Below are 25,765 nucleotides of genomic sequence, written 5' to 3' on the forward strand. Positions count from 1 at the left end.
ATAATATTTCCTTAATGGCTAAGGAAACACAAAATATCTAAGACGCCATAATCATCATTAAGAAAACATAAAAAATTTCAATCAGAGATAAAAAAAACACATATATATATATGCAGGTTCATTGAATGCAGCCTTTATCTACAAAGATAGGATCCAGCTTGCATTCAGCCTTTGATTCAGGGAGTTTTCAATTTTTTTGGGGGCCAAGTTCGGTTTGGATTCAGAGGCGGGCGCAGGAAACTTTGTCGTTCCTCTGGCCTTTCTCGTCGCACAGTATTTTTGATGTCTCTAAAGAGGATTCAGTAATAAAATTAGAAACGTGAAGAATTACCATTTATGAAATGTAAATTTATTTCAAAACCAAAAAATTATTCCAAACAACTTTTATTGTCTAAGATTTGATAATATATAATAAGGGCAAAGTCTAAAATACCCCCTCTAACTTTCACCATTTTTCACTAAACCTTCCTTCACTATTTTTATTCCAAAAAAATCCCCACTCAACTATCAAATGGGGGTAACAGATTCATAATGACATTAACTGAGGATGCAAAATGACTAAAATATCCCTTATACATATTATATATGTAGTATCCCCATTAAATTTCACGTTGCTGTCGTCTTCCGAAAAAATATGTATATATATATTTTCTTGTTGCTGTCAAAATAAATAAACACGTGAAATAACATAAAAACACCATAAGTCCATAACCATAAAAACCACAATAGAAATTTTTTGTACCTTTAAACAAATAAAATTAAAATGGTTGTTGGTAAAGAAAATGAAAACTCATTATAATAAAATGTTTGATCTAATACTAACAGCCACCAGCAGTTAAGTTTCAAGTTGATAGTCACCAAGCCCTTGCAACAAATCATAGACACCCAACACTGCTTAGTACATGGCCAAAAAAAAAACACAACAACTTAGTACACAAAAATCAAAACCCATTATCAGAAGACCAATTGGTGGTGTTTGAAGCAATTAAATAGAACCAAACTACAGTTCTAAGTTAATGCATTTAACAAGCTTATATAGATTCATATTGAATATGAAATTAAAAAATAGTTATATGGGTGTGATTTGCTCACATTGGTTTGGTTTTCACAATAATGTATAGCTAAAAGACGTTTATCACAAATCAACTTCAAATATCATTCTACAATACTAGATTTGGGACTCAAAAATTAATTTAAACATCAGAATAAGCATAAAATAAAATAAAATAAAAAAGTGTATTATATCTCTTTCCTGAAAACAACCACTGATGAGTAAGTAAGTATTCATTCGCAAAAGGATAAGTACTGCTACTTGTCTGATGATGAAATGAAGGAACAACAAAAAAAAATAACTCATAGAAAATTGAAAAGTTGCTTTAGACTCGGTTAGTGATTATTATTATTATTATTCCTTGGGTCCTATATAGGAGAAAAATCAATTCATTATTATGAATTTTAGCCTCTCCGTTGAATCTTTGCAAAGGGGATGATGGCAATTCACAAATTTTGCCTAAGGGATACTTTAGTCATTTTGCATCCTTAGTTAACGTCCCTTATGAATCTGTTACCTGTTTTGATAATTGAGGGGGATTTTTTAGAATAAAAATAGTTAAGGGGTTTAGTGGAAAAGGGTGAAGGTCAGAGGAATTTTTTTGGACTTTGCCCTATATAATAATGGAGAGATTTTTTTTTTTTTTTTTGAAAGATTAATGGAGAGATTGATAGTGATATAATTAGTAGGATTGATTTGGTTAAACAAAATGGAGACAACTTAGTTAGCTTTTATGTCATAAAAGAATAAAACTTGAGTTAAAAGGAAATTATTTATAGAACCATTGTTAGACATATCAAATTGTATGGAACGGAGTATTGAGCCTTTAAAAAAAACAAGAACAAATGCTTTCATTTAGCAAAAATGAGAATGTTAAAATAGATAAATAAAGTGACTAGAAAAGATAAAGTAAACTTAAAGACAAACCGGTCAAGCGAAAAAAACGGACCGTAATATAAAAGATTGGAGAGATTGATTAAAACAAAAATAACGATGAGAAATTAAAATGCTAGAATCTACCATTGAAATAATCTATAACTCATTTCCCGTTCAATACCCAAAATAGAACTATCAATACATTTTTAGTCCATGAGCAATTTGGTTCACAAAAATGACATACTAGTTAAAAAAAAAAAAAAAAACACATTTTGTCTAAATTTTAATTTAAGAAAAATTAATAATAATGGTATGAGACAATTTGCAAGGTTTACAGTAATATGGAGGTTATTTGTGAAATTATTATTTACAAAAGTTGTACCTTCTAAAAATGGCAGCATATGATTATGAAAGGTCCCTTTCGCTCCCTCTGTCTTTTTGTTTAGGAAAATTATTTTGTAGGTGAAAGTGGACCAAAAAGTTGCACGGCACTCCGATGCAGTGGCCTAAGGATATAATGGTAAAATTATATAATTTCGTTTTTTTGCTAGTCAATTTCAATTGGATCAAAGAAGGCCTATAATCTTTTGGTATTTATTTTTTATATATGAATATGAGACACACGGATACGACAAGATATAAAAGTAGTGATATGACAGATTTTTAAAAACAAATAAATAAGACTCGAGTGTAGTAAGAATTTTTGTGATTCTCAAAGGATGAGGGGGCAAGAGGACGTATCGAAAAAGATCTCTTGTTCTTGTTATAAGATGATACACATATATTTGAGAGATATAATAATCTTTCCCTTTGAGAATAATAAAAAATAATATAATTTGACATTTTTATAAATATGTCAAAAAATAATAATATAATATATTATATATAAAAAATAATAATAATAATTTGGTTTTCTAATATTTTTATATTATTTTTTAAATTCCATTGAATATTATTTTTCAAAAAAAAATACAAAATCATTTCGTTATAGCTTGAAAGTGTGTAAAATGTATTATTTCTATGTCCATGTTCCTCTGACCCTTCGGCTTTCTGTCCCGCCCCTCTCTTAATGGGGTAGATTTGGTAGCCTCTTAAATAGGTTTGGGACGTGTATAATAAAATAATTGAAAATCCAAAATGAGTTTGGAGCGGGATAGATTTATTGATGAACCCGCTCTCGCCCTAATTATATATATATCTTTAAAAAATTTATAAATATAAAAAATATATATTTAATATTTTTAAGACCTTGTTACATTACTGAAAGTGTCTATTAATATAATAAATATTCACTACTTAGTTATTTAACATTTGGACCAACTTATTTTTTGAGATAATTCCAAAAAAATGGATTTTTGGGGGTCAAAGGACAAAAAAAAAAAAAAAAGGAGTCAAAATCAAGTTTTTTAAATGAATGAAATTTTTTGAAAGTACATGGACATGAAAAATTAATGTACATCATCTTTTTTATTCCCAAAATACCTTTCTATTGTTGTAATGAAATTATGTTATTAACCCTCTTATATCTAGAGAGAGAAACCCATCTATGACTACCCTTCTTCCCAAATGAACAACCAATAATCCCCATCTGCCATTTCTCTCTTTCACCCACATAACCAGCAAACCCATTTAAAAAAAAAGGTAAAGTACAGCTACACCCTCTGAAGTTTGACAAAAGGACATTCAAAGGAAACTTACCTATTTTTTAAACAAAAACATCCCTTAAAGGTTCAAAAATGGATAAAGACACCCTTTACATGAGAAATTAATTAAATTACCCTTTGACCGTTTAGGGGACTTTTTTAACTTTACAATTTAATAAATTGGACCAATCTACCCTTATGAACAATTAATGCATAAAAAAAGAAGTAAAAAAAAAAAAAAAAACTTTATATTATTCACTTTTTTCATTTTTACTTTTTTAAAGTAAATAAAAGAAGTAATAACAAAATATAATTTATTTGAAATATATGTATTAGATAAAAAAAATCATTTTAGACGTGGACATTTTTAAGAAGTTTGGACATTTATAACGTATATAAAAATAAATAAATAAATAAAAATAAATAAAAAGTGAACAATATAAAGTTTTTTTTTTTACATTTTTTTTTATGCATAAATTGTTCATGAGGGTAGATTGGTCCAATTTATTAATTGTAAAGTTAAAAAAAGTCTCCTAAACGGTCAACAGGTAATTTGGTCAATTTCTCATGTAAATGTAAGGCTGGCCACAGATCGGATCGGATTGGATTAGGTATCAAAACTAATCCGATCCGCTAGCAACGGATTAGGTATTTTTAAATCTGCCACCAATCCGTTAACCCATGGATCAGATTGGATCGAATCCGTGAAATGACGGATCTGATCGGATCCAATCCGCGAACTAAATTTTCTAAAATTGCCTATTTTCACCAATGATGAAAGTGCATAAAACTATGAAAGTGCAGATCCAGAGGATGAAAGCACAGAAGAAGTCGAGAAGAGAGGTGAGGAAGCGGTATTCTAAGAAGAGCAGATCGATGGCTATGTTTCGATTTGGTGAAAGAAATGGCAAAGCAAATCAGAAGAAGAGAGGTGAGGCGGCGGTATTCTGAGAAGAGCAAATCGGTGGCTATGTTTCAATTTGGTGAAGAAGATGGCAAAGCAAATCAGAAGAAAAGAGGTGAGGCGACGGTCTTCTCGCTGATCGATGGCTAGGTTTTGATTTGGTAAAGGGGATGAAGATCAAAAGAAGAGAGTTGAGGTGAGGCACTGAGGCGGCCGCTTGTCAGTTTGCTCTTCTTTGAGTTATTTTATCTTGGCTAGGTTTAGGTTAAATGAAAAAAAAAAAAAAAAAAAAGTTGGTTTGTGTCTTTGTGACGTCTGTCGGTGCACTACTCCACTGGTTGTATTATATAATAGTATAAAACTAATACCATAATATTATAAAACTAATTGTGTTATATAGTACTATAATATTAATATTTTATATATATGTGTGTGTGTGCGCTAAACGGATTGGCCACGGATCGGATTCACAGATTGGATCGAATTTTTTATAGCCTAATCCGTGATCCGATCCGTGAACTACGGATTCAAAAAAATTAAATCCGCCACCGATCCGTAGATTTGACAATCCAATCCAATCCGTACGGATCGGATCGGATTCGCGGATTTTTTGCCCACTCCTATGTAAATGGGTATTTTTGTCATTTTTTGAACTTTTAAGGGGTGCCTTTATCCAAAAAATAAATAAGTTTCCTATGAATGTCCTTTTGCCAAACCTCAGGGGGTATGGCTGTAATTTACCCTAAAAAAAATAAACAATAAAAATAAATAAAAAATAAAAAATCAGCAAATCTTTGTTCTCCCTCTCACACTCCCTTCAAAACATGAAACCTGATTTAAACCCAAAAACAAGGCAACATCAAGATCCAAGCTGAGATTCAAAAACTCAACATGAAAACATCTTGAAAAGACCAACACAATCCTCTGTAATGGTTGACCCATGGCTCGGCAATACAAAAGGTTAATACAAATGCTTATGGATCCACAAGAAAACTTCAAGTGGAAGTGGGTCTGTGAAATCCAAATCACACCATAAAAATTGGAATATTCACAAATGAGAACTGGGCATCTCTCCATTTTTCTTGAAGGTTTAGAGTATCAAAGTAGCAAATATCTACCTTTAAAAAAAAAATAGCAAATATCTCTTAATTTCTAGGGTTTGGTTGGACTTGGCAATATCGGCAAGGGCTTGGGTGTAACTTCCAGCAGTGCTATCAGCCATCCTGGCTCCACCGCAAAAATTTTCGGTGATTTTGACGGTGTGTTTTGGGAGTTTGAGGAAAGAGAAGTTGTCGTGGAAGGAGAGTTTGAGAAGATTGGTATAAATATGTTTATCTTCTCTCTCGAGATATGAGGAATAGAATAATTTCATAACAACAATAAAAAAAGTTTTTTAGAAATAAAAAGATAATGTACAATAATTTTTCACGTCCACAATAGACTTTTATAAAGTTTCATTAATTTGGAAATTTTGACTTTGACTTCATTCTTTTATCTTTTGACCCCCAAAATTCTATTTTTATAAAATTATTTCTTATTTATTAACTCAATTTAAGTAAATTTTGTTAATTTTATTTTACTATCTAATAAAATTAGCGTAACGCGTTTAACCTTATAATTAAACATAAAAGTGGAATTGGAATGATAAATTTTTTAACGAAACAAAATAAGTTTACTCGCCCCGTTACCATTCTTATCCATGTCATGTTCCAATAGTATTCAACAAAAAATATATATATATATATATAAAATATTTTATTTTCAAGGCACTTCTAATCATATTATTCATTTGGCATTCTCACATCCAACAAGTGTCCCGTACTACACAACTTCCTAAAAGAAGAGATTCCTGTTTTGTTGTCCCTTTGCATTACAGTACTACCAAAAGCAAATCTGACATCTTCTCCAAGCTATTCTTGAATGGAACATAGGAGTTTTGTCGCTGGGGATTTGGCCGAATAGGATCTGAGCCGAAAGAAGGACCGTACAATTATTTTTCTTTTATTATAGACAATTTTAGTCCAACTAAAAAAAATTTAATCTATTTCAAAAAAATAATAATTCCTGAATCCGTCGGCTAAGATGCAGAAGGGAAGACTAGTGGATGACACGACACAACTAGGCAAGTGGTTCAAGTATTCCGCGAGAAAATTCTACGTCACAACGAAAAAAAAAAAAAACAGGAAAAAGGCATCGGAGCACACGTGTCACATATTAGAAATACGAGCCTGTGTATTGCATAGTCAAAGCTGTCCGTCGATTCCTCCTGAGGAATTTAAACAGCATATACCAATGTGTTTCTATCTAAGAATATTTTGAGTATTTTTAATCCATCAAATAAAATAGAAATATTTTTATTTTTATTTTTATTTTTTTATCTCTGTTACTTTTGTACATTGTCAGTAACAGAAACACTGTGTTGTAGTTTATCCACACTTAGATTATGTTTGGTAGGGCAGACAAGAAAAGAAATTATTAAATTAGTTAGGAGGAAAAAAAAATAATGAAAGTATAGTGTTAATTACTTATCGGTTGATTAATAAAGAAAATAATAGTAATAATGTTTTAAGAAAGAATTGAAATGAAACTATTTTAATGAATTTTACAATCATACATTTTTTTTTTTTTTTTTGTAGAGTTTGTCTTTTATAAAAATAAGGGCAAATTGAGTTTTAAAAAAATTTCATTAAAAATATTATTCTTTCCTTTCATTTCCTTTCATGTTTGAGAAAATAACAAAAATTACTATTCATGCCTTCTTCGTAATCTCTCCAAATCCTTCTTTTTCCTTTCTTTTCCATCCAACATTTCCTATCAAACACATTTTTTTATTTCCTTTCATTATCTTTCTTTTCTTTATCTTACATTTCCATTCTACTAAACTGGCCCTCAGTGTAAGAAGAACCACTCAATTCTTTCCCATGCTTGTTTTACGCCATGTTTGGTAGGAAGAAAGAAAGATAGAAAAAATATAATAATATTTCTTTGTTCGGTAGAAAGGAGGTAAGAAAGAGAAAAAAGACGATGGATGAAACATCATTCCTCATTCAAAAAATTTTATCCCTCCAAATATGAACAGCAAGACTTTTGTAAAAGTTTTAAAATTAAAGCTCCGTTTGTTTGGATGTATCGTAAAATATTTACGAAGAAAAAAAATATTAAAATTTAACAAAAATAACTTATTCATTAATTTTCGACAAGTTATTTTACATGTCCCGCCGGACGGATTCGACCTCAATCTCAATATAGATATTTGCCAAACACTAACAAAGTAAAAATAAAAAAATATATTATCTGAAAAAAAATATTTTAACATCGAAACAAACGGAGCCTAAAACATTTTCTTTATACGTAACGCTCTCTCTTTTCTTCTCTCCTAATAGAAAAAAATAAAGTATTCTCTTATTCCCTCCTCTCTTTTTTTCTTCATTTTTCTTCATTCCAACCAAATGAAATATTAAATTTTCGCACAGCTAGAGTCGTGGGCACTTTTGATGTGGATTTGGCGCCCATATAAAGTTCATGTGAAATTATGATAACAAGGTTTGACAAAACAAAATATATGGCTTTTACCAGAAAAAAACAAACACCAAAACAAAAAATCTTAGGGGCCCAGAAAATTATTTTTAGAAACAATTTTGAACGTTTTTAGTGTTTTATGATTTTGACATAGCAAAATATCTGTGAAAATGGAGACCATAACATAAAAATTTTGAACGCTAAATAAACTTCTTGTATGACAAAAAATCTGTCAAAGATTAGCAACTTCGCAAGATATTTGAATTCAGAAAAACAAAAGTTTGCATATATTTGCAGAAGATCAAGGGCTGTGATTTAATAACTCCTTCACTTTATATAGTAAGGGGTAATTACACTTGCCTCCCCTGGAGTTAGGCCTAATTACAGGCGATACCCCTAACGTTTAAGAAATTACACTGACTTCCCTCCAAACTGATCGGCATTTTATTCCGGCCATTGACCATGTTAAATGACTAAAACACCCTCTAATATTTTATTAATATGACATGACACTGAAATTAATATATTATTCACAAATAAAGTTACACTTGTGTAATACAAACCCTCGCCTACCGCTGTCCCCCACCCACCAAGGAAACCATTTTCTTTGGCGGCCAATTTTATTCAATGTAGTCATTTCCTCTGATGATCAATTACATTAATCATTACCACTCAACTTTCCCTCTATATCACACACACCATGAATACACATACACATACAACTACCACACAACCACCACCATCATAATCACCACCATTAGCGGACTCTTCTACAACGATACCCAACACGACACTATCATCCACAGGTGAAGCCAACGGTAACGACCTAAAATAAGGAGACTGAGGAAGAAGAAAACTTGGTGGATCCAAGAAAGTGTTTCAATTGGTCAAACTTATGTATAGGTATATAGATGTATGGGCAGGGCAGAACAGAGCTACCATCTCCGGCATAAATTCACCGATCTGAACATGAATATCTGCTGCCTCGACTTTGCCGACATGGACGTGATTGCCATAATATTCACCGACGAAGTTGCACCCGGAAAAACTCCAGATTAGATGCAAATCCGAATTCAGAAACCGTAGTGAGCTCGGCCGGTTCTCGCTGGTGAAGCGGTTTGAGTCGCCGATCAATTGAGAGCTGGGAGACTTGTGAAATGATGACGATTTGACAACGCTGAAGTTGTCACTCTTTTGGCACTCATTGAGTTCGTCTCGGTCATCGTTGTAAGAATGATGCTTTCGCAGAAGACGATGTTGTCGATTGGGTTGATTGAAGTTCAGATCGATGAAGAACTCGAATAGGTCTTGATCTATGCGGGTTTTTGGATTAAGGTGTAGCCGCGGACGACAAAGCCGAGAAGGAGAGCTGCTCTGTCGGCAGAGGGGTTTCCATAGATGCCGGCGGCAAGGGGCTCCATCGATTTCAGCAGCGATTGTTATGGCGGCGACGATTTGCAGCTATGTATATATATGTAGATCTAGAATGAGCTAATGTGTGTGTGTGTGTGTATATATATATATAGACCAGTAGATATATATTATGGGGAAGGCGGCAAGGCATGCCGGATGGCGGAGAGGAATACTAAGTAGCCATGAAGGAGCCGACGAAGAGTAGAAGGTGCGGTGGGCGTAGAGGATGAAGCCGCCATTGTTGGGGCAATGACGATCTCGGTAGTGATGAGGATACACACACACACACACACACTGATATTACATAGTATTTGTTCCCTTTTTTGTTTTTCTAGGTATATAAGTTATTGTAATACAAAAGTAAGGGTTAAAATGTCTTTACAAATATAGTAAGGGCAAATGTGGTATTACAGGGTTAAAAAATGCTGATGTCATCAAAAATCATCATTGACCACGTTGACTTTCACCGGAGGGGGCTAAGTGTTACGACGGAGCAAACCTTGAGGGAGGGTAGTGTAATTTTTTAAACGTTAGGGGTACCGCCTGTAATTAGGCCTAACCCCAGGGGAGGTAGGTGTAATTACCCCTATAAAGTAATAAAGCGAAAGGTAAGGGTTCAAATATATGCAAACAAAAGTTTGCATATATTTGTAGAAGATCAAGGGCTGTGATTTAATTACTCCTTCACTTTATAGAGAAAGGTAAGGGTTCAAATACTCAGAAAAACAAAAGTTTGCATATATTTGCAGAAGATCAAGGGCTGTGATAGTATTTGAACCCTTACTTTTCTCTTTATTACTTTATAAAGTGAAGGAGTTATTAAATTACAGCCCTTGATCTTCTGCAAATATATGCAAACTTTTGTTTTTTTGAGTATTTGAACCCTTACCTTTCTCTTTATTACTTTATAAAGTGAAGGAGTTATTAAATCACAGCCCTTGATCTTCTGCAAATATATGCAAACTTTTGTTTTTCTGAATGCAAATATATATATATATATATATACTATTATTAAATATACAAAGTGTTTCAGTATTTCAGTATTTATTTATTAATTTTAAAAAATATTTATTAATTGATATAAAACTCAAAAAATTACTTAATAAAATTCAAATTACCTAATAAATCTATACTATTATTAAAAGAGTTTATAAAAAATAAAATAAAATATAATTAGACAAGAATAACTCTACCAGAAATTATATATTTTATTTTCAATAAAACTCTATCACATTAAACAAAATAGACAAAGATATATTTAAAGAGTTTTATATTTAATAAAATTCAAATTACCTAATAAATCTATACCATTATTAAAAGAATTTCTATAAAATAAAATAAAATCTAATAAAATAAAATCTAATTAGACAAGAATAACTCTACCACAAATTACCTATTTTATTTTCAATAAAATTCTATCACATTTGACAAAATAGACAAAGATATATTCAAAGAGTTATATAATTAATAAATTTCAAATTCCCTAATAAATCTATACTATTATTTTCAAGAGGGCACATATCATCAAGCCTATAAATAGAGACTTAGAAGTGTAAATATTCATAGATTCAGAATATCAAATCATCTTTGTTAATTCAAAAAGCCTTGAAAATGGAATTTCTCGGAAGAACTCTTATCACATCATATTCTTAATTAAAGTCATTCTGGTGTGGGATTTTGGATAGGCAGTTATTGTGAATTGTATTATTAGATTTTGAAATGTGTTATTGAGTGGGGTTGCGATACACCAACCTAAATTTTATAATCTTTATATTCTGAATTTGATAGCTTTTCTCGGGATTTGGCCCAAGAATTTGACCATGTCTCTTTTCACCGTGCTCCACTTTTGGTGGGCGGAGTTCATACATAGAAGGAGAATTTGGAAGGTTTTGATTTCTTTCGAGTTATATCCCATAAATGATCCCTTTTCGTTCCCCTGTGAATGCCACGTTGTTGTAGATATGTTGTATATGTAGATTTTAGCTTCTTTGCAATTTTTCTAATTAAATTGAACTTTGCTTATAAAAAATTTACATCACTCACGGCTCACACTATTCTTTGTGCTTAAACAAAGAAAAATTGTGTGGTGTGTAATTATATTTCTATCAAGTAATTTTGTCGAATACTTTAGTGTCTATGCTACAAAACATTCACTTGACTTGCCTTTTCACTTTCAAATTACCTAATAAAATTTAAATTACTATAAAATATTTATCAATTAGTATAAAAAACTATATTATTATTAAAAGAGTTTCAATAAAACTCTAACACAAATATGTATCTATATCTATCTATGATATTATTAGATGTGCAAAGAGTTTTTCAAGTATTCATTTATTAATATAAAAAAATTATTCATTAATTGATATAAAACTCTAAAAATTACGTATATTAAAAGAGTTTCTATAAAAATGTAACAACAAAATATCAAAAAATATTTATTAATTAATATAAAAATAGTTTATATAAAAAGAATTATTTATTAATAAATATAAATATAGTTTTTATAAAACTCTAAAAATTACCAAATAAAATAAATCACTACTTTTAAATTACCTAATAAAATTCAAATTACAAATTACCTAATAAATCAATATCTTTACTAATATTAAAAGAGTTTCTAAAAATGTAACACAAAATATAAAAAAATATTTATTAATTAATATAAAAAGAGTTTTATAAAAAGAGTTTCTATAAAACTCTAACATTTACCTAATAAAATCAATCACCACTTTTAAATTACAAATTACCTAATAAATCTATACTCTTATTAAAAGAGTTTCTATAAAACTCCAACACAAATATATAAAATATCACCACTTTCAAATTACCTATTCAAATTCAAATTACAAATTACTAATAACATTCAAATTACAAAAATAGTTTTTATAAAAAGAGCTTCTATAAAACTATAAAATATTTATTAATTAGTATAAAAAAAGCTATACTATTATTAAAAGAGTTTCTATAAAACTTAACACAAAATATAAAAAAATATTTATTAATTATCATAAAAAGAGTTTCTATAAAACTATAAAATATTTATTAATTAAAATATTTATTAATTGATATAAAAGGAGTTTTTATAAAAATAGTTTATAAAAATAGTTTTTATAAAACTCAAAAAATTACCAAATAAAATCAATCACCATTTTCAAATTACTAAACAAAATTCAAATTAAAAATTACCTAATAGATCTAATTTCTATAAAACTCTAACATAAAATATAAAAACAAATTACCTAATAAAATTTAAATTAAGAAAATAGTTTTTATAAAAAGAGTTTCTATAAAACTATAAAATAATTATTAATTAATATAAAAATAGTTTTTATCAAAGAGTTTCTATAAAACTCTAAAAATTAGCTAATAAAATCGATCACTACTTTCAAATTACTTAATAAAATTAAAATTAAAAATTACGCTAATAAGTCTATACTATTATTAAAAGAGTTTCTATAAAACTCTGACACAAAATATAAAAAAATATCACCATTTTCAAATTACCTAATAAAATTCAAATTACAAATTACCTAACAAAATTCTAATTACAAAATTAGTTTTTATAAAAAGAGTTTCTATAAAACTATAAAATATTTATTAATTAATATAAAAAAAATCTATTGTATTATTAGAAGAGTTTCTATAAAACTCTAACACAAAATATAAAGAAATATTTATTAATTATTACAAAAAGAGTATCTATAAAACTATAAAATATTTATTAATTAATATAAAATATTTATTAATTGATATAAAAAGGGTTTTTTATAAAAAGAGTTTATGAAAAGAGTTTCTATAAAATTCTAAAAATTACCTACTAAATTTAATCACCATTTTCAAATTACATAGTAAAATTCAAATTACAAATTGCCTAACAAATCTATTTTCTATAAAATTTTAACACAAAATATAAAAAAATATTAATTAATTAATATAAAAAGAGTTTTTATAATAAGAGTTTCTATAAAACTCTAAAAATTATCTAATAAAATTCAAATTACCTATTTTATTTATTTATTTATAAAAGAACTATACTATTATTAAAAAAATAAAAAAAACTGTTAAAATTATCTAATAAAATTCAAAGAGTTTCTATAGAACTCCAACACAATATATATATTTAAAAAATATATATATATTAATTAATATAAAAAGTTTTTTTATAAAAAGAGTTTCTATAAAACTATAATTAAAAGAATTGAAAGAATTAACACTTAACAATGATTCATTTCATGAAGAAATGAGATATAAAAAAAAGATAAAGATTGAGAAATAAATAATTTAGAAATACTTTTATTTTCGAAGAGTTATATTTTAAGAATTTATAAAATAATAGTTTTGAATAGTTTGTGATACTTTTTAAGTACCTTTCGAATTTTCTAATATATTTTGTTTATTTTGAGGTGACAATTATTCGAATCTAAATATTATTGGTAACCTTTCGAATTTTCTAATATATGGATCATATTTAGGATGATTAATCCATCAATGGAAGATTTATTTTGTTTATTTTGAGGTGACCATTATTACTCTCTAAACGTTGTTGATATGAATTCATTTAATATCTGACAATATCATACAACGAAAATTATAAACAATTAAAAAATATATAAAAATAAAAATTCGATAAGATACAAAACATTTACCACGTGCAACGCACGTGCCTTTTCCTAGTATATATATAAAAATAAGTGTGTGAGTTAAATTATATATATGTGTGTGTGTGTGTGTAAAATAAAATATTAATAAGGAACTTATTTGTTTTCATGACAACCAAGCACATCATAAAAAGACTATTTTACACTTTCTCATTAAATTTGTTATTTCTTATTAAACTATTTTTTTTTTTATCTCTTCTTTTATCTAAATATTTATTATATCATTTACCTTAATTTTATTATTAGTATAAATTTATCATTTAAAAAAAATTAATTATAATTTCTAATATGATTAACTTATAATTAAATTTTACTATTCAAAATAAAACTTATTATACTCATTTTAAACTTTTTTTTACCATAAAAATACTTCTTTTTGATACAATATTCATAAAATTTAATAAATCACGTAAATAAAAAATACCTTCTTGTTTGTGCAATATATTCATAAAAAAAAAAAAAGAAATTACTTAAATTGTTTTAAAATTTTCTACCTAAGATTTTTATTTAAAAAATTAATATAAAAAATTAAAGGCAAATTTAATGTAGAATATGCCATGATTACTATATGACTTTTTTTTATATTTAGTAATTAGAATGAGATTTTTTATTTTTATTTTTTATTTCAATAAGAAAAATAGATTAAGTGTAATTAAAAAAAAAAAAGAAAAAAAAAAGGCATTATGGTCATTTAATGAAAAATAGTCTAGGCTTTGGGGCAATTTGCAATTTGCAACATGATGTGATAATTAAGAGGTATTATACACAAAAATATAATTTAAGGAAGTTATTTGTAAATTTAGACATAATTCAATAATTCTTTTGCACTTTACCCTTTATTTTATTATCTATTCCAAACCCGATGACACTTTTGTTTATTTGAAAGTTAAAGTAAACACAAAGTTACTAAATAAGAGGTCCTTTGATCAAGATGACAATTGAGGAGGCCACATTATTATTCCGTCTTTCCAATCTTCTCTTCTTCTCTAGTAAATCAGAGTAGGAAATTTACCTTCCATTTTTTACTTTTCTTTTTTAAAAGTAGGGTTTGTAGGGATGTCAATTTTTACCGCCCCGTCCTGCTCCATTAATAACGGATATGGGAAAATTTTTTATACCGTTGGGGCGGGTATGGATACAAATTTTATACCTGTCGCGAGTCACGGGGCGGGCGAGGATTCAATATACATATCCTAGGGGCCCCGCCCCGCTAAGCATATAACTATATTTAATATATATATATATATATATATATATATATATATATATATATATATATATTAATAACTTATTTTAGCAGCTGTAATATCCCTAAAATTAAAAAGGATAAAATTAGAATTTAAATTTCATTCTATGTGCATTTTTGTCTATTGATTTTGTAATTGTTGTATTTTGTTTGTTTTATTTTAAATTGTAATTTAAATGCCTTATTTGATTAATTATTTAATTATCTTATTTTCTTTATTTGAATTATGGTTTGTTTAGTTATCTGAGTTATTGTATTATTTGTTTTATTTTAAATTGTATTTTAAATGCCTTATTTGGTTAATTATTTAATTGTCTTTAATAAGTGCTTAAGTAGAAGTTGAATTAACAGTTTTCAGTTAGGGTTTCTTGGAGCCGTCATACAAGTATTTAACGTGTATGTGACTTAAGTTTATGGGCCGACTCTAGTTTAATTAGGGTTCTGCCTTAGCTCTAGTTTAATTAGGGTTTTCTAAAGGCCTATATATATACGTGTATGAGTTTCACTAAGGGTTTTGGAAGAACCCTATTCACGGCACAATAAAAATAGAACGTAGCAGAGAGAGAGTTGAGAGAACAGAGGCAATGGTAAGAGCTACCAAGGACAAGAATAGAGAGGGTCAAAGGAGGGTTGTGGTGGATTAGATCACACCCATAGGAGGCTTGAAGGAAGTTAGTAGTTGCCGGAAACTTAGAGACGACGCAGGGATTTCATAACTGAAATCACAGGCAAGTTCTTCTCTTTCTCCTTCTCTTTGGCTCGTGTTCTGTGCACCTAGATAATCTCTAGGGTTTAATCAATCAATAACTGGAAGTTATATGTTTAATATATGTTATATGAATGATCTGTTTGTCGTAAATTCAAATCTGTTTACAGTTCATGTATTAACCGCTCCCAGTTTTGTTCTTAAAAGCATATTAAGTTCTGTTGTAATGTTTGTTACTGTGCTTGCTTCCATCTTCTATAAATGAACCATGGGGATATTAATGGGGTGATAGAAGACTTTAGGTTCAGTATTATTGAGGAACAAAGGGGTTGGAATGGAGCCGTGGTTGCAAAATAGTTTCAGTGTTGTCCCTAAAGCATGTCTAGTTCGGTAGCAAATTTGATCTATGTAATTGATTTAAATGGTTAAAATCAAACCTTTGGGATGCTAGTGGATATTAATAAGACCCTTAGGATCAGTTTTTGAAACCAACTAAAGGGCAGAAACATGCCGGAGAAGAAGCAGAAAGTCAGAACGGGGACAGAGGCTCTCAATGGAGGTGAGAGCCGGCTCCATGGATGTGGGAGCCGGCTCCCATTCTCATTGAGCCGGCTCTACATTCTTAGAGCCGGCTCCAGGCTCAAAAAAGAGCCTGCTCTTGGAATTTAGAGCAGGCTCTTTCAAATAGTAGTTTTCTGAATTTTTTTTCTACGAACTGTTTGGATACTATTGGAGCATGGGAACGTTTCTGTTGACTCTGGGGTTTTATAGAGGGATTAGAGGGTTGGCTTTGAGAGTTATTAAGTCCTTAAATTGAGTAAGGTTGACCTCTAAGTGAATGAAATTAACAGTGCGCTAATTTAACAATTGTGCGTACGGTTAACGGCTGGAAAGAGATTTGTTGTCTAGTTTTAATTTGACAACTTAGGGTGCTATATAATGATTCTAAATGAAGATTAAAAGCACAGTGAAGTCTTTTAAATTAATAAATTGGACTTGGGGCATAGGGCATGCCTCTGTGCTAAAAGATAAGACAGAATACAAGTATACAACTTAGTACGCTATTACTGTAATACCCCTAAAATTAAAAAGGATATAATTAAGATTTTACTATTTATTTTAAGTGTTTTATGTATTTAGGCTTAATTGATTAAATTATTTGTTCGTTCTTTATTTGATTTAATTATTTAGTCTTTAATTAATTTAATTGTCATTTAGGTTGTTTTTGAATTGTTTTGTTGGTTAATTATTTTATGTAATTTAATTGTGGTTTTAATTAATTGGTTAATTGTTTTTATTTTATTTTATTTAATTAAATAGGTTAAATTATTAGGGTTTTGTCTCTTTACTGTCACGTTTGAATAAAGCCGCCTTGTTTAATTAAGCCGCCTTAGAGATGTAAGGAATTGTTGATTTCTGTCTCTACGATTAAAGTAGAATTAGGGTTAATATCTTTTCCTAAGCCTATAAATAAAATAATAAGGGTCTGCTTAGGGTTGTAAGCACAAACCTTATTCACGAATAGTGAAAATACAGAGAGTGAAACAGAGAGTTTAAGGGAAAAACTGAAGGAGAGGAAGGTAGGGTTTGAGCCAAAGATTGTAAGCCGGACTAAGGAGGAAGCTTGAGGGCTGTTTGAGGGTTAGAACCGGAGCAGAGGAATCCTTGACGGCGATCACGATCACCGGAAAGTCTAGGAAGAAGACGACGTTGAAAGGTTTCAAACCGAAACCGAAAGGCAAGTTTTTTTCTTCCTCCTTCCCTTTGGCTTGTGTTCTGTGCACCTAGATAGTCTCTAGGGTTTAATTAATTAGGAACTGGAATTTACATGGTTAATATATGCTATATTGATGGCTGTTCGTTGTTGAAATTAAATCTGTTACAATTTGTGCAAGTCTGTTTAGTTTTGTTTCCTTAAAGCATGTAAATTCTATTGGAATTTTAGTTACTGTATTTTCTTTCAACAACTGTAAACGAATGATTGGGATGCTACTGGGATTAGATAAGACTCCTAAGTTCAGTAGTGAAGTGGAACATAGGGGATTGGAATGGAATTGATATTGCAAAATAGTTTCAGTTTTGTTCCTAAAGCATGTTTTGTTTCGGTAACAAATTTAATTTTAATTTGATTTCAACTTCTGTAAACGAATCATGGGAATGTTACTAGGGTGTTATAAGACTCTTAAGATGAGTTTTAGAAATCAACAGAGTGGTAGGAATGGTCCAGAGACAGAGCAAACAGACTAAAATGAAGCAGAAACGGACTGAAGCTCTCAGAGGGGGAGGAATTCAGCTTTCCCATGAGTAGAGCCAGCTCTAGAAAAAGTAGAGCAGGCTCTACCTCAACAAGAGCAGGCTCTAAACTCCTCTAAGCCGGCTCTAGGCTGATTAGAGCCTGCTCTAATTTTCCAAGAGCAGGCTCTACCCAATTTCATGCATACTGTGACTTTTTAAGCTACTTTTTGGGCACTTGGGGTTTCTAAACAGTTTTAAAACTTTAATGGGGTTTTCAAAACATTATTTTAACATGTAATCAAGGTCTTGAATTGCATAAAATACCCTTTTGTTTTAATAGAATTAAAAGTGCGCTAATTAACAAGTTTGCCTACGGTTAACGGATGGAAGGAAATAAATTGTCTAATTTTAATTTGACAATTTGGGGTGTTATAACATGATTCTAAATTAAATTTTAGATGCATAAGGAAGTCTTTTAATTAACAAATTGGACTCATAGCATAGTTTATGGCTCGGTGCAAGAACAATAAAACAGTATACAAGTATGCAACCTAGCTTGCTTTTGATGGATAAAAGGAACTGAATTGCTAGAAGTAATTTAGAATTAATTTTAGCAAATTCTTGGACAATATTGTGATTTTAAAATTTTTTTAAATTGCACGATAGAGTTGTTGATTTACTAAAACTGATCTATTCATGCTCTGGATGCTAGTTGATAAACTGTTAAACAATACATGGGTTAACTCTTGGATTTAAATTGCTGAAACTTTAAATACGTTTCTGCAATTATTTGGATTTTGATTTTGGATATTAAATTACTGTACTTTTATCATAGTCTGTAATTTTTACATGGTTTTGGATTTTAATTACTGGATTAATATATATTCTGTCAATTACATGGATATGGAGGGTTGTATGCACCGGTATGGGACGGTGTCATACTAGGGATGGTTTAGCTCAAAACGCATAAACCTAACCTATTGGATTAAAGGAAATGATTGTAAAATATTGAATCCTAATTTTGTTTAAGTCAGATCAACTGAGTAAGTTGAGTGACCATTTGGATTTACTGTTGTTTGAAGTTAACTCATATCAACTGAATAAGTTGAGTGGTTAACTGATTATACGTCTTATGTCAGATCAACAAAGAAATTGAATGAAATACTCTGGTTTGGACGGATTTTAAATATATGATTATGGTACCGCGAGATGAGCTTGAGTCTCAGACTCGTTGGTTAGGGTGCATATATGCAGTGGATGCGTAGCTGGTTATAGTAGGTTGAGGTGTACCCTGTTAGGTTTAGATACTCATGCCCACCTTTGGGTGCGTTTTTGCATGTTGCCTTCTATTCAGGTTGAGACCCCCTACATAGTCCAGTGAATGTCCCTTAGTGTGGATATTTATATATGTATTGACTAGATAGCTATTGCTGAGATATTTAGGGTGTATCTGCGTATCGGGTCACTGTCTGGATTGCAGTTAGGATAGAACTTGCATGTGGGCCTGACCCACTCTTATTTTTACAGGTGTTCGTCAGTTCCAGGCTTAGAGCTTGATCGTGCTGAGCAGATACAGTTATTCACTTCACCGACGACGTAGAAGTATTTTCTTCTCATTATGATCGTTGGTTTTCTTTACAGTTGTTCATGTTCAGTATTGGAATATTTTTTAGTAGGGGTCCATGAGATGGATTCCCGAGTTGTATTAGAAGTAAAGGAGAAGTTAGTGTATTCAAACTAGTTCTTGCATATAAAGTTTATTCGGAGGTTTTTTTCCATTAAAGGATTTTCATTTTAGTTCTTTTCAGCAAAATTTTATTTATTCCTATATCCTATATTGTATTCTGTGTTCGTTAAATTGCTAATTAATTTGATATCCTTGGGTTATCGGGCGTGGGCCTGGCCAACCCGCATCCGAAAATCCGGGGGTATCACAATTACCGGATGGAAGGAATTAAATTGCTTAAATTAATGTAGTGATTTATTGGACTATAATATGATTATAGAATTTATTTTAATGCTTGATAGAGTCATTGATATATTAGATTTGATCTATGTATGCTCTGGATGGTAGTTGCCGAATTATTAATTGTTTCCTGCAACTTTATGGTTTAACTCTTGGATTTAAATTGTTGAAATACTAAATACTCTTCTGCAATTATTTAGGAGGGTTTTGGATTGTAAATTGCTAAACTGTTAATTATATGTTGTAATTTACATGGTTTGGATGTTAATTGTGGACTCTTATATATTATTTTACAATTAATTGGATTATTGGTTTGAACTGTATATATTGTAGTATCACATATACTATTCTGCAGTTATTTGGATATTTGGTTTTGGACTGTAAATTACTTACTGATTATTTATATGTTATAATTTACATGGATATGGAGGATTGTATGCACCGGTATGGGACGGTGACATACTAGGTATGGTTTAGCTTAAAACGTTAATTCATACCTTATGGATTTTAATTGGTGAATAGTTTTATCTGTTTAATGAATTATATGGATTTTCTGGATTGTATGCACCGGTATGGGACGGTGGCATACTAGGGACATACTGATTCAAAATAACTCAGTCTTACCTATTTTGGATTAAAGGTTCGAATTATAAAAAACATAATTCTCCTTATATTTAAGTCTGTGCAGCTGAATAAGCTGAACGACTTATTGGATTTCCTATGGATGGATATGAATGGATTTTAAATATATGTTTATGGTACTACGAGAGGAGCTTGAGTCTCAGACTCGTTGGTTAGGGTGCGTATATGCAGTGGATGCGTAGCTGGCTATAGTAGATTGAGGTGTACCCTGTTAGGTCTGGGTACTCATGCCCACCTTTGGGTGCGTTTTCGCATGTTGCCTTCTATTAAGGTTGAGACCCCTACTGTAGTCCAGTGAATGTCCCTTAGTGTGGATATATCTATATGTATGGATTAGATAGCTATTGTTGAGATATCTAGGGTGTATCTGCGTATCGAGTCACTGTTTGGATTGCAATTAGAGAAGAATTTGCATGTGGGCCTGACCCACTCTTATTTTTACAGGTGTTCGTTAGTTCCAGTCTTAGAGCTGGATCGTGCTGAGCAGATACAGGCATTCACTCCACCGATGCTGTAGGATTTTATTTCATGTTTTAGGCTTTGGTTTTTTTTTTTTTCTAGTCATTTGAGTTCAGTGGGATATTTTAGGGGTCCACTAGATGGATTCTCGAGTTGTATAATTTGGAAAACAATTTGTATTCGTGAAGGATCAGTTGTAACAGAATAGTTTTATTTATCAATAAAATTTTATTCTGAGGTTTCAATTTTTGGATTATCATTGTAGTTTATTTTCCGCAATTTATTTATTTTTATTTTCTTAATTATATTCTGTGTTCGTTAACTGTTAATTAGTTTGATATCCTCGGGTAATCGGGCGTGGGCCTGGCCAACCCGCATCCGGAGATCCGGGGGTATCACAGCGGCTTACCCAGTTACCCTACAATCCTAATTTGGGATGTAAACTTGGTATTAAATTTGCTTTTGTTTTGGTTATGGTGGAAGTTGGAGCTTAGAACTTCTTGTGATTTAGTTGTATTAAACTTTTATTTTTGTTTATTATATTCTCTGAATTATGATATGTGCATGTTATTTTTTTATTTTTGTTAAGATATATAATTTCATTTATGTTGTGCCATTTTCAAGCTTTCCACATTTAAATAGCAGGAGCTTAAGTTCAAAACAGTGGGAGAAAAAAATTTGTTAGCGGGGTTGGCACGGGGGCATAGTATTTCCCAACGGGGCGGGGCTGGACATGAAAATTCAACCCGCCATGGGTCTCGGGGCGGGCATGGACTTGACAAAAATTAAAAGGGGTAGGGCGGGATTTAGGGAAACCCGCTCCAAACCCGCCCTGTTGCCATCCCTAAGGGTTTACTAGTCTTAAAAGGCCAACTATATACAATACCAAACATCTTTTCGTGTTTGTTTTTTTATTTTTACTTTTTTATTCTTTTCAACTAAAACCCATGTTTTGGGGCTATCAATCCTTTTATAAGGTAGTGTTATATCTCTCGAGGTTATGGCTGTGTTTGTTTGAGTGTAAATTTTTTTTTTTTTTTTTTTTTTTTTGGTATTTGGTAGTATCAAATTCAAATAAAATCTTTCACTGATGAAAATAATTTTCCAAAACTTAACCAAAACAACTTATCAATTAATCCTCCGAAAGTCGTTTTCCGAGTCTATCAATTTCATTCTCGATTTCCTCAACAAAAACATGTTGCATCGAAAACCTCAATCAAGTACATTGAATAGTTACATAGTGACCAAAAACTAGTTTAGAGAGAGAGTTTAGAAAGAGAAAGAGGGCGTTTAGAGAGAAAGAAATGAGCCATTTAATAAAGAAATTTTTTAGAGGGAAAACGAGATGAGGCCTTTTACATGTGTAACTGTGTTATAGTGACCCAAAACGAAACAACTGTTAAGAGAATAGGAAATAAGCCCAATACCTATTGTGGGGGTGAGAGGTTCCATGTCAATCTTTTTTTAAAAAAACAATTATACATTTTTCTATTTTTTGTTTATTCAATTAACTTTTATTTTTTATTTTCTTTGTTATCATTTTTGACTTAGTGATTAATCCATAGTATTACTTTCTAAATCCTTAAAATGTCTCACAAAGTGACACGTAAAATGGAGAAAAAAAAAAAAAAAAAAAACTCACTTGTTGCATTCAATGATAGAGAGATTTATTTCAATTTTCTTATCATTTTTTCAAAAATCAATTGATTATTTTTTTATATTTTTTGTCAAATAATTATTATTGTTGGTTTAAAAATAATTAGACCACATGATAGTAAGAGAAAATTTTAATAATCAATTATTCAAATAAGAATTTTAATTTAATTCAATAATACTTTTAGAAGCCTGACACCAAAAATGTTTTCAAAACCTTTGCCAAACACAGGAAAATAAAAAATTAAGAAAACATTCTACGCAAAAAAGTGTTACATAGAAAACATTTTACAAGGAAAATATTTTTCACTCAAACAAACAGAGTCTAGAGGTAAAAAAAAGTTCAAATATAAAGAGCTCTTCCCTAGGATTGAACTTGGGTTGAGGAGCAAGCAACTTCTACTCAACTCGAACCCAAATTTTAATACTATTTTTATTTTAAACATATTATATGTAATATTCAAATTGTGATCACTTTTTTCTTTTCAACTTTCTTTGTTTAAATCTTAATTTGTTGCTTGTTAATACTTTGAATAATTAATTTTCTAAGAATTTATTTGTAATTTTTTTAGAAATTTGCATTAAGTTTGTTTTAAAAAAAGAGAGGGTAAAGTGGAAAACACACCCCTAATGTTTACATTTTGGGCAAATAACATCCCTATCATTTATATTGTGTATATAAGTTCATTAAGTTTGAAAAAAATTAGCAAATAAGGACTTATGTTGTGAATATAAGTTCGTTAGTTTTGAAAAATGGGAAAAGAAAGATTTGGAGTCACTGTTAAGATATAAAATTCTAAAAATGCCCTTATCTCTTTCAATAATGACCTTAAATATATATATATATATATATGCACATTGAACTGACGCCAAACATATCAAGTCGTCGCCGCTGTTCCATTACTGGCAGAAGTGACGATGAAGAAGAAACTCAAAAAAAGAAAAAAAAAAGGACGATTTAGTCATTTCACATTTAATTAGTTTTTTACCAATTTTTTATTCAGTTATAAAGGGACACTTTAGTCTTTTTAGCATTCAGGTCTTTGTTTACTCCAAAATTAAATGTTATGAATTTTTTATAACGTATATGGGGTTATACACTCGATCGACATGCATACCATATGAGTGTTTTTTGCTCGCGACCCAAGAAAAAAATTATGCTTAGGAGTAGAGTTACAACTCGGGCGGGTTTGAAGTATAACTTGAACCCAACCCATCATATAAAATGTTAAACCCAAGCCCAACCCTAACACTATATTCAACTCTAACTACTCAATTGAAGCCCAACCCATCCTTCTACTTTTAAATTCGAGCTTGCAACTCTGGTTTAGATTCCGGGTTAAAAATTCGAATTTACTCATATGGCTAATTTTCACACCAAAAATTTAATATGATTTTGAATTAATTTTAGATTAAATTAATATTAAACAAATATTTATATATATATATATACATATACATATATATATGTATATATATATTATACTGAAAATATATTAAACTAAATATAAATTAGAAGTCAATAGAATATATATTATACTGAAAATAGAACTAACTGTGACATTAACTAATTTCAAATTACTGAAATTAAATGACTAAATCTAAATTACCAATTACAGTACTGGAATAGAACATTAACTTACAAATTACTGGTAGATATAGGCTGTATACAACATACTGGTGTTGTATTGCAATCCGAGAAAATACTACAAAGGAAATATTACAAAGAAATATTACAAAGGAAATATGTTCGAAGCCTGAATTCTCTCTGAAATGAAGCCTGCTTCGCCAATGGAATGGCCTCAGAATTTATAACCAAGCTTCTGAACTGTTGAAGAACTATTGGGGACATCTTTCCGGAATCTGCGGCGTAACTCTTGGCTTTAAAAGATGCTTCTGACTGTTCTGATTGAGATGTTTATGCTTTTTTACTGCAGATGAATAGTATTCATTGTTCCTGTCGTTTTATGCCGACAGCGACGGCACTATAAATGAATAGTATTTTGTCGGGGGACTGTAGAAATAGTGATTTTGCCGACGGTTATTGTAACAAATAGTAATTCTGACCGAGTACTGTAGCAAATAGTGTTTCTGACCAAATCGTGACTTTGACCTGGATTTTCGACTTTGATTATGTAAATGGATCTTGGCTATCCTAATATAAAGAATCATTAATTGGATTTCTTGGGTGACTTGATTCAGCAGCTGAGGACGCGTCATCAGCTTCTTCATCATCTTGAGAGAGGTCTTGGATGCGGTCCAAGATTGATGCTGCCATTTATTTAAGTTCTGCAATTTCTGACTTACGAGGTCTTCTGGATCGGGTTGTGGTCTTAGAAGAGGCCTGATCTGGATTACTTTGCTTAAGACTTTGTGTGGCAGTAACTGAAGTAACTTGTTTGGGAATATGTTTTGGAAATTCATCTTCAACATAACCCATGATCCTATCAAATTTGAAAGTGTCCTACCATTTGACGTAATGGCGTCGAAATGGCTGTATTGTTTTGGATATTATATTGCCATTTGAAAATCCAGGGAACCTTATATTTGCAAGAGAATAGGAGAAGAATTGGAAACTGGGAATTGTGTTTGTTAACTTTGTAAACAATATGAAAATATTTTTCTTGGTGTGCAAGAGTGAGGGGCAGGATTTCTGTGATACCCTCTAATTTCAGAATACGGGTTGATCAAGTCCGCACACAAAACTAGAGGATATCAAAACAATTAAAGTATTTCAAACAAGCACAGTGTACAAAAAAAAAAAAACTCGCTGAAGGGAATCTATTAAATA

The sequence above is a fragment of the Cornus florida genome, unplaced genomic scaffold (genome assembly GCF_030987335.1).
Source record: "Cornus florida cultivar Cherokee Brave unplaced genomic scaffold, ASM3098733v1 CherokeeBrave_3.0.0_Hap2_Chr02, whole genome shotgun sequence".
NCBI lineage: Eukaryota > Viridiplantae > Streptophyta > Magnoliopsida > Cornales > Cornaceae > Cornus > Cornus florida.